Source organism: Struthio camelus, chromosome 2 (assembly GCF_040807025.1).
Source record: "Struthio camelus isolate bStrCam1 chromosome 2, bStrCam1.hap1, whole genome shotgun sequence".
Taxonomy (NCBI): domain Eukaryota; kingdom Metazoa; phylum Chordata; class Aves; order Struthioniformes; family Struthionidae; genus Struthio; species Struthio camelus.
Window position 1 is genome coordinate 70,552,203 of NC_090943.1, and position 12,939 is coordinate 70,565,141.

The 12,939-nt window shown below is 40.8% G+C and overlaps 1 protein-coding gene across 21 annotated transcripts in view; it reads left to right on the forward strand.

Moving 5' to 3' along the window:
- The window catches only part of LOC104145267 (poly(rC)-binding protein 3), a 514,282-nt gene that overhangs the window by 90,114 nt on the left and 411,229 nt on the right, over nucleotides 1-12,939 (forward strand). The window contains exon 1 of one of the 21 annotated variants that reach the window (XM_068936224.1): nucleotides 3,223-3,246. The exons of the other annotated variants lie outside the window; for them this stretch is intronic. The gene's annotated coding sequence lies outside the window, so the exon portion shown is untranslated. Of the gene's footprint in view, nucleotides 1-3,222; nucleotides 3,247-12,939 lie in introns of those variants that run through there. 21 annotated transcript variants of the gene reach the window in all.

Consider the following 12,939-nt stretch of genomic DNA (forward strand, 5'->3'; position numbering starts at 1 on the left):
ACTAGAGGCATCGGGATTCATTTTTGTTGAGATTTCTTAGGTAAAACGTTCTCATTCTCTCATCTGCTGTATATTCTCCCAAATACGGGAGGAAATCTAATGAGTGATGCTTCGTATTCACTGTTTCCCTTTAAAGACCAACTCTGTAGGTTATTTTCTCCCAGTTTGGATATGAAATATATCCCAGTTTGTTATTTTAGTAATATTTAAGGCCCTGATCAGAGGCTCACTGTAAGAGAAACTAGCACATGCTGTAGAAAAACGGTGTGTGAGAGTTGTCATAGCTACATGCACAAAGAGGGGGAAGAGGATGGAAAAATGGCTGCACTGTGCCAGGCCACCTGTCCATCTAGTCTGTTATCCTGCCTCCCATAATAGAACGGAAGAGAAGGGAAGATTTTAAGAAAGGTGCGAGTACATGCAGTGATCCTTGCTGTAGTATATCCCCCCGTGTTCTGTCAGCTTGGAGCTTAGTGACTTCCCGTCCAGAGTCTGGGTCTGCATCTTTTCTTTTAATAGCCCTTGATGGACTCATGTCAACATGTCTTTCTGATTCCCTTTATTCTTTTGGCACCCTGAAAACATATGTCAGTTAATTTCACAGGTCAATTACATTTTATTTATAAAAGCACTTCTGTTTCTTTCAAGTCTTCCCTTTGAAAATTTCGTTTTAAAGCCCTTACTTCCTGTATTGTGAAAAAGATTGAGTAACTGTTCCATACTTACCTTCTCTGTGACTTTCATGATGCTGTAAACCTCTGTCTTCTCCCTTCCTGCCCTCTGTCATATCGTTTTCATTACTGAAGAGTGGTAGCCTGCTGCTTCTTGCTCGTTGTGGAAGCTGTTTGAGAGCTTGCATCGTGCCTGCTGCCCTCCGTGCAGAGTCATGGAAAAGCCCAGGGTGGAAGGGACCTCTGGAGATCACCTGGTTCAGTTGAACAGTTGAAGCAGGGCCTTGGATTAGGTTACACAGTGGCCTAGCAGGTCAAGTCTTTAGTATTTCCAGCTAGGGAGTTTGCACCGCTTCTTTGAACAGCCTGTTCAAATGTTTACTTGTTTTCACAGTGAAGATGTTTTTTTCTTGTATCTGGATGCAGTTTCCCCTGAAGCAGCTTATACCCATTGCTTCTTTTCCTGTCACTGTGCATCCTTGTGAAAAGAGTACCTCTGTCTTCTCTGGAACTACTTTTTGGGTATTGGAAAACTGATTAAACTCCCCCTTGCACCTTCCCTTCTTCAGGGTGAAAAACCCAAATTCCTTCAGTCTTTCATCATATATCAAGTTCTCCAACCCTCTAATCATCTTGTAGGTCCTCCGCTGGGGCCATCTCCAGTTTTTCAGTGTTTTTCTTGAACTGGGGAACCAAAAGTGGATGCATTATTGCAGATGTGACCCAATAAGTGCTGAGTAGGGTGAAATAGTCACATCCCTTGATCTGCTGGTTGTACTCTTGCTGATATAGCCCAGGCCCCAGGTTGCTTTCATTGCTGCAAGGATGTACTGCTGTCTCATGCACAGCTGGCTCTCCACTGGTACTTCCAGGGCCTTTTTAGCTGAGCTGTACCCCAGCCAGTCAATTCCCAGCCTATATTGCTGCTTGGGATTATTCCATCCCAGATGCAGGACTTTTCATCTTTGTTAAATCTCATTTGATTGTTGTTGGCCCAGTCTTCCAGCCTGTTGAGGCCTCTGTATGCTGTAGTGTGTGATGATTACCTTGCCATGTTTTCTTCCATCCTTTCTCACATGGTTAGGAGCAGAACTGTGTGCAGGAGTGGAGATATGAGCCCGTGTTGGTTTTACGCAGCAGCATCACAATAGTAATAAGGATTTTTCTGCCTTTGTTCTCTGTTCTTTCAGTGACTATCGGTGTTTGCCTTTTTGACCACCAGTGCAGATGCCTGGATGTTTTCACAGAGCTGTCCATGGTGATTCCGCAGTCTTTTGCTTAACAGCAAGAGCGAATTCTGACCCACCAGTGTACCTGAATAGTTTGAGGGTAGTTTTTTCTCCATATACATTCCTTTGGACTTATCAACACTGAACATCATCTATTATTTTCTTATCTGGTTATTCAGCTTGGAAAAGAGATAACTAAGATAGGATATGGTTAAATAATGTATGACGTGGTAATATCAAACATAATTATTCAATGTTTCTCACATTGGAGGAAGCAGGGGTCGTCAAAAGAAGTTGCAGAATTTTTAAAACATAAGGAAATACTTCCTACAATATTTTGGATGCTAAAAATATGAATGATTTGGATATGAATTGGACAAATTCATTTGAGAGCGATCTCTCAAGACTAATTAAGGACAGGGTTATGAATTCCCAAAGACATTGATTACTAAAATTTCTTTACTTGCCTGATTCTTACATTCTCTTTGCCTGAGCATCTGTTGTTAGCCACTGTCAAAGGTAAAGTACTGAACTAGGTGTTGTGACCCTTGAAAACCATTCAAAAGGATCTAAGGTTATAGTTATGAAGAAATCCTTCATCCACTGCTCAGTCCATTTTAGACTGGACTATCATGAGCAACTGTACCGTTTACTTCCTTTTTTAAGAAAGAAAAAAGCCGTCAGTATCCAAATGTAGTTCTTACCTGTAATATCTAACGATAGTAAAGTGATGAATAGCATGCCACCTATTTTGAGGCAAATCATGATAAGAAAGTAGCCAAATGCAAGTAGCCAAATGAACATGCAGAGAACTGTGTTGGAGATATTCATAAGTACGTGCTCTTATATAAGGGCTTAGAAGCATAGCAACAATCAGGATAAATATATGTTAGCAGGCGTTTCCAAACTCATCAACTGAAATCTGAGGTAAAGAGCAGATATTGACATAATTAAAAAAAATGCTTTGGAGAGTTCACAGACTGTATTTCTGAGCAGTTTGTGGCTGGAAACAGAAATACTAGTGAGGCTGACATCACCTTGTTTTGCTTCTTCAGTAGATTGAATTTCTGGATCTCCCATTTCTGTTTAGACAGAGCACCACTTCATTTTTTAAATTCCCTGTCTTCTCCCAAGAATGATTTTCTTTTGTTTGCTAGATATTTGTTGCTCATTCTTTGGTATGTTTTCCTATTGAGAGGGTTTCAGCTCTAGAATTTCTGATGTCAGATTTTCTGGCAATCCGTTGCATTTTTTTCTTTCACTAGCAAATCATGGAAGTTCAGCCTTCACGTGAGAATACTGTAGCTAGTTCTGGGAAGTGGAGTGAAGAGTCCTTCTGGTCTAAGGTTGGTAAGTCCTCCCCCACCTGCTTCCTCTTCTACTGTGTCAGGAAAGACGGTGGAGATGAGATCAAACACTTTATTTAGGCTGGTACTGCCACAGAAGGAAGTGCTCTCTCCTCCTCCTGCCCCGCTGCTTTATTCCCTTGCCCCTATTCTCCCTTATGTTGCCACAGACGTTTCTGGAAGGAACTGACCTGAGTTAAAACCACAAAGGCAGCAACAACAGAAATAGCCAGGACTACTTTGGGTAGACATGCCTGTTCATGCCAGCTTAAAGTGTTCAAACTGTAGCTTAAACAGGCTTTATTTGCTAATATTTGCAACTTCTCTTAACAGGTTCTTTGCTTCCAGGTGGCTGTATAACAGGGTAATCATGCTGTGTCAGAGCTAGTCCCTTGAATTGGCAGTGTATGTCTAAACCCGTTAATTTGGGGATTTTCTTTTCTGAACTTTGATAGAGAAATAAAAATGAGGCTTTAACAATAAAGCTTTTAAGACCTCAGAAGGTAGTACATAAGAGGTTAATTTCTGATTTTTTCCCCCATGAAGCTGCTTGAATGTTCCCATTGAGCTACTTGTTAGTGTAGAACTCATCTTCTTACTATATAAAACAGTATCAGTAAGTGCTTGTTAGCTGTAGAGATGGCCTGTAACTGCACATTTAAAGTTAATTTTAGCAACAATTCAGACAAATTCGCACCTCCTCCCCTTCACAGATATGTTCTAATTCCCTGGGAAAAAAAGGCAGAAAAAAGCCTGAAAATGATGCTTCCAATTAGTGTGGCTTTCACATATTTAAATTCTCTCTCTCTCTCTGCCAGATAATTGAATAAAATGTGATACATTCTTTTGATCTTTGTAGAGATGATGTAGGCTGTAGATATTGTTTCGTTGGACGGTTCATGTTGACATAGATAGTCTTATGCCACTTGCAGCTTCTTTGGCATAGCTCTGGAATCGAGTGTTCAGCATTGATTAATGGCCAAGAATACATGGACCCACTGTTGAGTGTAGGATTTCTTTAATCTCTGCTCCTATTCTTTCTCTCAATTCCAGCATTTGCTAATGTGACTTCTCTGAGCACGGCATTTCTAGTGACTTGTCATACGGTTTATATTGCTAGCAGTTAGCATACTAGTAGCTATCTCTACTAGTCAAAAAAAAAAATCTCAATTGCCTTAAATCCTGCTTATTATTATATCTTTGATGCTCTTACTCTGTTTTGCAATTATTTATTACAGTATTTCATACAGAAAGGACTTTTAAACCTGCACTATTTTTTCCAGTCCTTACACCCTGTACAATCAATTACTATCCTTTGATGTGCTATGCCAATTAAATGATATGTATGTTAACATAAATATTTAATTGTTAAAGGAGAGATCACTTTGTCCTAAAGCTTTAATTAAATTAGATGCTTTTCAGATGATTGCCAAGATGAAACGATCCATTATGAACATTTGCCACTGCAGGAGATTTCTGCTTATTGAAAGACAAAAGAGTAATTTCATCTAGGATTGTTGCAAACTGTACGAGTCCTTAATACTGATAAGGAAATGCTGCCTCTTTTGACCTTGATATGTACTGTAGTAATGAATTTATGAATCTTTAAAGTCGGTCATATCATTAAAGGGGGGGGGATATGATGCTGACATTGTCAAGTAAATGATAAGGATGAAAATGTATCTACATAACGGTTAAAGAGGTCAGAATCAATACCAAATGGTCAATTACTACTGTTGCTTTAAAAACCAAAACTAACATGATAGAAGTAGGCAGCTGTGGGTCTTGCTCCTATATGAACTGCAGCCAGAATATTTCCAGTGGCACAGTCTTTAAATGGCAAATTGGAGTTTTAGAAAAACTAAATATCCTTGTCCCTGGGCTGCTGAGGTACCTAAATTTTAACTCCCATGAGATATCTCCACGGTAATGCAAAATCCATGTGTTTCATTAGTCCAAAATATTTCTGGTTTGGGGCAAAATATTCCTGTATTACAGTTTTGACTAATTACCTGAACTTCTTCCACAGATCAGAATCCTGTTTTCTAACCTGCTGTAGACTGTGCGGTCATGTGTGTCTCTTCCACTGAAAACACATCGCAGCAGTTTCCTTCAAAATACAGTGCAGCTATGCATGATGTATGATAAGACTAGAGACATGTACTATGTGAATCAAAGTTTTCTAGATAGTATTATCTATTCAGTGTGTTTTTAAAGGAGCTCTAATTAAGAATCATGTCATCTATGACAAGCCGTAAAGCCAAGTAAGAACCTGGAAAGACTCTCTCTGAACATGTTTTAATATTAAAATCAGTTTTGGGGAACATGGTTCTTGTTTTGCCAGAGGGAGAAAGAGTACATCAGTTGAATTCTGCATGCTGACAATGTATTGTCACCAATGATCTTAGGGCAAGGAAATTCAAAGGACAATAGATTTTCTCTTTGTATCGTACATGACAGACTAGTTCTTATTCAAATAGTTGGTCTTTATTTGTTTCTTTGTATTTGTTGGCCAGATTTCAGAGAAAGAGGATACAAAAACTCAACACTCCTTGTCACTTAGGGCATAGTGCTAGGTAGCTGAATGCTTGGCTTAACTTGAAGTCTTATCTGCCTCCTTGCTGTGCAGAGCATACAAATGTCGGCAAGACTGTTTAAATATAAAATAAAAAGCTCAACTTCACATCCGAGTACAATCCTGTTGTGGGAAAAGTGAAACTGGGCCCTCCCAGGCTACCTGAAATATTTCCCTTCCCCAAGACCAGATTCTATAATGTGGAGTCTAAATTAAATTTTAGTGTAAATGCAGTCCCTGCGTAGGCTGCAGCCTTGTCGACATTTCAGCGGTATACTTAGTTACTTACTATCAGGGGCAGGCACCTTGACACAGTCAGGAGTGTGTCTGATGCTAAGGTTATGTCTACATTGTGAAGAAAGTGCTATCACAGATGAAAATAGAAGTGAAAATCAGACAACTTGATTTTCTGTAGGATTGTTGGAAAGAGCTCTCTCAATAATGTGAGATGCTCTTCTGCTTTACCGAAGGGATGTGGCTGCTCAAGCAGCGGTGAGGGATTCTTGTTCTTCCTGAGGTCTTGTCCAAGCAGATAGGGAAGAAACAGATTTGTGGAAGCACTTTTAGAGTCCCAGGCATGGGACATATCTGAAATTAATTATTTTAGGTACCTGGATAATTCTATTGTCATGTTGTTTTCTTTAATGGGAATTGTATTTATTAAGCAGTATATTACTGACTGTCTTTATTGAGCAATACGCAAAATGTATTGCGTAATTTCAATATTTATACAGTTGATGGCAATTGCAAAAAAGAGAGCAGTACAGAACTGTTTTACATATTGTGAATGATAGAGAATTGATTCTTTTTCACTTATGAATTTTAAGATCATTAAAGTAGTAAGCTACAGAAGGTGCTATTTGCCTGAGTGTTTTACCATCCTCTAGCAAGGTCGCTGATAAATCTTTATTGAAAAATCATTTGAAAACTTAATATATGGGATGAGTGCTTGGTGGGTTATGGATGTTCATTGCTACTTTTTCTAGCTGTATTTTATTGCTCTACTGCTGAGAGGAAAGGGAGAAAAGGACTGGTGAAAGTGCAGGAGCGTGAGGGTTAGCATGAGAGTCAGGTTCAGAAAGTGGGAAGAGAAGAAATCAGACCAGGAAGATGTAAGCAGACGGTCAGTGTAGCCGCTGTCTAAACAGCCGAGGAGAGGCATGCATTTTGTATGCATTCAAGGCTGACTTTTAAGACTGAAATTTTTGCACACGTTGGCTGAGTAGAGGGAATTTTAAAAGTCAGAGGACAGGCTACAATAGCATGATTGATCTTTTGGGGGGCAAATCATCCTGATTCCGAATGGGATCTACTTTGTGCTTTTGGATCTGCTGAAGTGGACAGTATGAGGTATCTAGACCCTTCACTCAGCCCCAAAAGGATAAATGGACAGAGCAGCTGCTTCTCTGGGTGCACTGGATCTCAGCAGCAGGCGTAACTAGGCTGCAGTGTGGGCAGGCAGGGTCGGCAGCCAGCGGGTGGGAGGTGCTCTGGGGCACCCCAGTTCAGCAAGGAGGAGGTAGAAAGAAGGAGTTTTGGAGGACATTGCAGTGGGAGCTGCCTATAGAAACACAAAAGTAGGAGCAGCAGTGGAGAAGGATCAGAAAGGGCAGGTCCTGCTTAATGCACAGTCTCTCATTAGAAAGGACGGGCCTTGTTCCCCCTTCTCTTGCCCTTGCTGAGTGGTAGTGCTGGAGCTGAGGAAGAAGTTACAAGGGCAGGAGAGTCAAGGAAAACCTGCTCTTTATTTCCTGCCTGTTTCCCTTCCTCCCGTCGCCCCTTCCCATGCTGCTGTCGCTAATAGAAGCAAGGCTAAGGAGTAAGGCAGGGGATGACCCTTCACTTGTGGAGGTGAACCTTGCATAAGGGCAGCACTGCATGGCTGTTTTTATTAGGGGATCTAAGTGTAAATAGAACCAAGTGTGACAGTGTGGGGAGAAGATTTTCCAAAGCTGCTAAAAGTGCTGTTACCTTGGACACTGGTCTAACAACAGACTTTAATTGTTATCTGGGACACCCACCTGTAAAGAGCTTTCCTGCCCATTGCACGTAAAAGGATGCTGGGGATCTGCAGTGGGGTTGCTTTTAGTGCCTTCTACGTGCCTTCTACCAGCGAAGGGGCAGGCATGGTGCTCTCTGTGATGTGTGTCACTTTGCCTTCCCTCAGCCCTTTTCCTGATTCCTCTCCTTGCTGATGATCCCACCTGAGGGAAGGGTTAGCTGAAGTGAACAGGAAAGTTGGCACAGATTCAGCGGTGGCTTCAGACTAACTGAAACGGCTTGTACCATTTCTCCTCATGCCGTAGTGTCTTGGAGCTGCACAAGCAGGACACAGCACGTTTAGCAGGTTGCAGAATCTAATCCAAACCACTTTGTGCTGCCTTATTGTGAAATGTGGAAAAAGCATAATGTTAGCCATGTTTTTAGAAAAATGCCTTTTAAATTAGAACTTGAACCTTCTGAAAGAAGGGCCTTCTGTGAGAATGGACTTGTGATCCTAAAACTGTCATGCCATACCCACATAGTGATTTGGAGTAACCCCGATAAAATCAAGAATACAGCTCGGGGGGGGGGGGTATTCAGGATACTCAGTGTGTATCCATGTTATTCTTGCACATGCAGATCTGTGCCAGCTTGTGACATTGATGGGATTTTGCGCATACAGTGTCTGCAAATAACTGCACCTGCAAACTTTTTGCTTGTGAATTTGGCTGAAAGTGGGCCCCTAAGCAAATTTTTTTCAGAGCTGTGTACTGACAAATGCCTGATGCCCTGTGTAGAGTAATGCAGAAGCTCAGGCAGAACGCTGATCTGCGCTGACAGCATTTGTATTTTTTATAGGTATCTTTATGCTGGCCCTGTGATTCAGTATGATGTGGGTGAGATGTTTGTACTAGTATACAGGAAACCCTTGAACATGGAAAACAGTACTTACTAAAATAGATCACATTCCCAAGGGGAAAACAGCAAAATGACATGAGATTCGTAGAATAAGGAATAAGGAAAATTGCGCAGTTATTTAAACTGAGGTATTTTTCTATCAATATAAGATCTTACTGAGCTTCCGGAGCATAATTTAGAACAGGCATTTTTCCTGCAGTTCACAATATAAATATTTCATATGATCTCCCACACTATTAGAGTAATAGAGGTAGTGTTATTTAATCCACTCCTGGCAAAGCAGATGCTTGCCAGAATGCATAAAGCACTCAATGAACTGGTTTTTTTGGAGTCGAAACTAGTTGGTAGAATGATTTATCTGAAGGTATAGTTTCCTCATTGTGGAAGCAGATTTGATGATGTTCATAAGACACAATTTAAGAGACGTGAAGGCTCATGAAAACAAATGTAGTCGATGGAAATTTTGTTAACAATAGAAGCATGAAAAAAGCCTTCCAAAAAGGTAAGCAAGTAAAGCAGACTCTTGGCTGAGGAGGCGGACGGGGAGGGAGGCAGGCAGCTGGGAGGGACTCCATGCCAGCAAATTCTTAGAGCTGGACTTAGTAGAAACTGTGACCACAAATGAGTGGAATTGAGTATGCCTGTCAAAAAGAGGCATATGGTTGCAAGCATAAAAACGACAAGCCTTAGCAGAGAGCATGCAAATGCTGTGATTTCTGTGTAGTGGAATTAGAAAGCACGTAGAACTGCCCAGCAGGGATGGAGAAATCTGGAGTTCAATAAAGCTTCTCTTAAAAATTCAACCTTTGGAGTGTGTTTTAATGCCTCTCATGTGAGAGTCATTGTTGCTTCTGTTCTCTAACTGCAGCAGCCCTTTCAGTTGTCTATAGCTGATGCTCTCAGACGAACTACAGTCTTTGGGCTTGAGGTAGATATTTGGGTGGCATAGAAGTAAAAGTAGGTTGTCTAAATACTCCTTATCTCGCTTCTCTTTCTACAAGCTGGAGGGGAGGTGAATCCTGATTGCTAAGCATCATTAATTTGTACATCCAGACCAGTATGCAGTATTCAGAATGGCATGGTTGCTAAAATCTTATTGAAAACATTTGATGCTATACCCTTTCCTTAAGGTGAGTGTGCCTAAACCTGTTATGCATAGGAAGTGACATAAAAATGACCAGGCATACATTTGTTAGGTGATATATTAACTCATTCAGCATTTGTTCTGTTTATTTACACTTTTTCATACTTACTGTAGGTTTTGTTAATGTGTTTGATAACATGGGATCAGCTGCAAGGCAGAAATTTTTATTGTGTTGGGGTTTTGTTAACTCTTCAATCCTGATTAGAAAACTTCAGCAGCCCTTGGAAGGATAAGGCTTAAATTGGAACTTTACATGTGAGTAAAAAATATTATAATACCGATAAGCCAGATAGGAGAAAGGGAAATTTATAATAAGGGACTATTCTAGCAGTATTACTCTGACTCACGTAGGCTGTGTGATGAATCATCCCACATTGCCACAAAGATTGCCACTACTGCTGAGCGCTGGCAGTGAGTGGGACAACAAAAAGCGTGCATGGAGGGATGGAGGGGAGAGCACATGCAAGGGAGATTAGGAAAGGGACAGAGCAGGAGCAGCTACTTAAAACTGGGCGACTTGAGCCTGGCCAGTCGTTCATGTTATATAATTCAGCCAGTTCATTGGGTGAATCATTTCATATGCTCCATGAAATGTAATTTGCTTCCATGGCCAAGCATGACAAAGGTTTCACAAAATTGTAGTTGGCAAAGAGCTCTTCTAGGACAGTTAATGCAGGGCCTGTGAGATTGCTGAGATGTCCTGTCAGAACATTAAATAATCACACAATGTCATAAGGGAATATCTAATTAAGAGCCCAATTTCTCCAGGGTCTGAATGCCTGTTACAATGTGCTGAGAACTCTTAATTCCCGCTGACGAGCAGCAGCTTAGGGTGTTCCCAGCAAGCATTTAATAGGATTGTGCCCTTACTTCAGTTGGCTGGGGTGAGTATAGGCCAGTAGGGTGAAGTGACGGTAATCAAACAGGACAAGATAATGACAAATAGTGCTACATCCCCGCTGGAATGTTACTACTTGCAGATGATGAAACATACCCCAACGTAAAGCCCCAGTGAAGACCAGGGCCAGATTTAAAGGTACACTTTGGGGTTAAATTTGTGCTTGTGAGAAAGATCTGTCTGTACTCAGCCGCATGCAGGCGAAAGATCTATAAAAGGCAAGTTGCATCCTTTATCAGCCCAGATTGTCATCCTGTGGGAACAAATGATAGAGTTCCCATCCACAGTTTGGTCCCAAGGACTTCAGTGATTTAGACGACCTTATGAAGGTTGTCTGCCTTACAAAGGCAGACCACGTTTCATCCGGTGTTTGGAGAGCGTAAAGCTCGAGTAGAATCATTTCAGTGAAATGTGGGAGCCTAAGTTTCCTGAGCAGAGTTCTTTGTTTGACTCAAGTGATAGTGCCAAATTTGAGGTGGACAGATGGAAACATACCAGTAAGAATTTTTTTCCATCTTATGCACCTGTAGGTGTATAAGGAGAAGAATGTTAGATGAAGCCAGAAGACAGCAGGTACTGTATTTTGCATTAATGCGCTCCTCTTATGCACAGATAAAGGTAGAAGTGGCATTCTGATTTGGGTATGAAGAAGCGTTAACAAGAGGAGTAAATGAGGAAAGCGTGGTACCGTGTTAAGTACTTTTGGGAGAGCAAAAGTTAAAATAAATCTCTGTGTTGTCAGGTTCTTAAGTGAGGGATGATGCATTAGACTACCTGATTTTATTTGATTTGTTGGGAAACCAGAGCTGCTGTGCTGTTTCTTGAACAGAATTACAGGCCTCATTTAAAGAGAGATGCAAAGCACACACATCATTCTGGAAGAGATCAACATAAGCCTTTTCTATATCATGAGTAATGTTTACTGGAAGAAATCAAATTACTGTAACACAGACCATCTGTTTTCTTTGCATGCAATCATGTAAGTGTTTTAGGACAAGCCATCCTATTTAATCAATTGTAAATCTCTTATGGGAAGGCACTGCTTTCTGTAGCAAAATCTATTTTTATGATAAATGTAAGAGTTTTAAATACTGGTTTCTTCTGCGTAAATATAGTGTACATATTGTTTGTAACTCGAGTAGGGATGTACAGCATTAGCTATTATCATTTGGGAACTTAATTTTTAAGGCTTTTTGAGCAGCTGTTTTTGGATATTTGTTGAATCTGCAAGTGGTTGGTGTTCAAACTATTATGAGACTAGTAAAACGAGTAATGTGGTCTATTTATAGTCTGAGAACCTGTTTCCTACGTTTAATAAATGTAGTATATAGTGTCACTGTCTTATAACGTCTGTTGTTATGGAAGTGAACGCTGGGGAAGAAGATTGTCCATTGTCTAAATGTTTAAACTCGGAAAAACTGAAGAAAGCAAGGCATGGCTTATTTGAAAACGATGCCATGAAATGACAATAGAAAAACTTGCAGTTATGGTGTAGAAAGAAGACAACAACAAGGCAATTTGTGATTTTCTTCACATTTGAGGGTAGCACGTTCATAGATGTATATGCCGCTGTTCATTTTAGTGGACGTTAAACTGCACATGCCATTTTCTTTTTGTATCATTTCTGTTAGCTTCTCTGACTCCTGTATTGTCTGTGGATGTATATGTGCTGTTCTTGAATTCAAAGGAAGCTGCATTTATGCAAATACTGGAAGTTGTGCTTTATTGTATTAAATGGTCCTGAAATAAATAAGGGAATAGCAACGTATGGAACACAGCTGGCAATCCCTTAAGAAGCTTGGCTGCCCTTCTGAATGAGGTCAGCAAGGCTGATTTTCATATGTTCAGACACCTTTAAATCAATGATATTTTGTCTGAATAATTAAGCTGCTTACTCAGGCAGGCAGAGTATATGATGCTAAATTCTTTGTCTTGGGTATACATGTAGACGTAAAGGAGGAAGAACAGATGGAGCAGGCACCTGGAAGAACAGTAGTGCCCCTGCTGTGATGCTGGTCCGTGCCACCCAGGGAGTGCCCCCTTCTGCCCAGGGGAAGGTCAGGCCAGGTGAAAGGCCCTGTAAGCATTCCCCAGCTCACTTGCTCAAACCCTTCTGTGAAGGCTGGACTCAGGATCACCAGGGACCACCAGTTCCTAACTGTTACAGTGTCATGT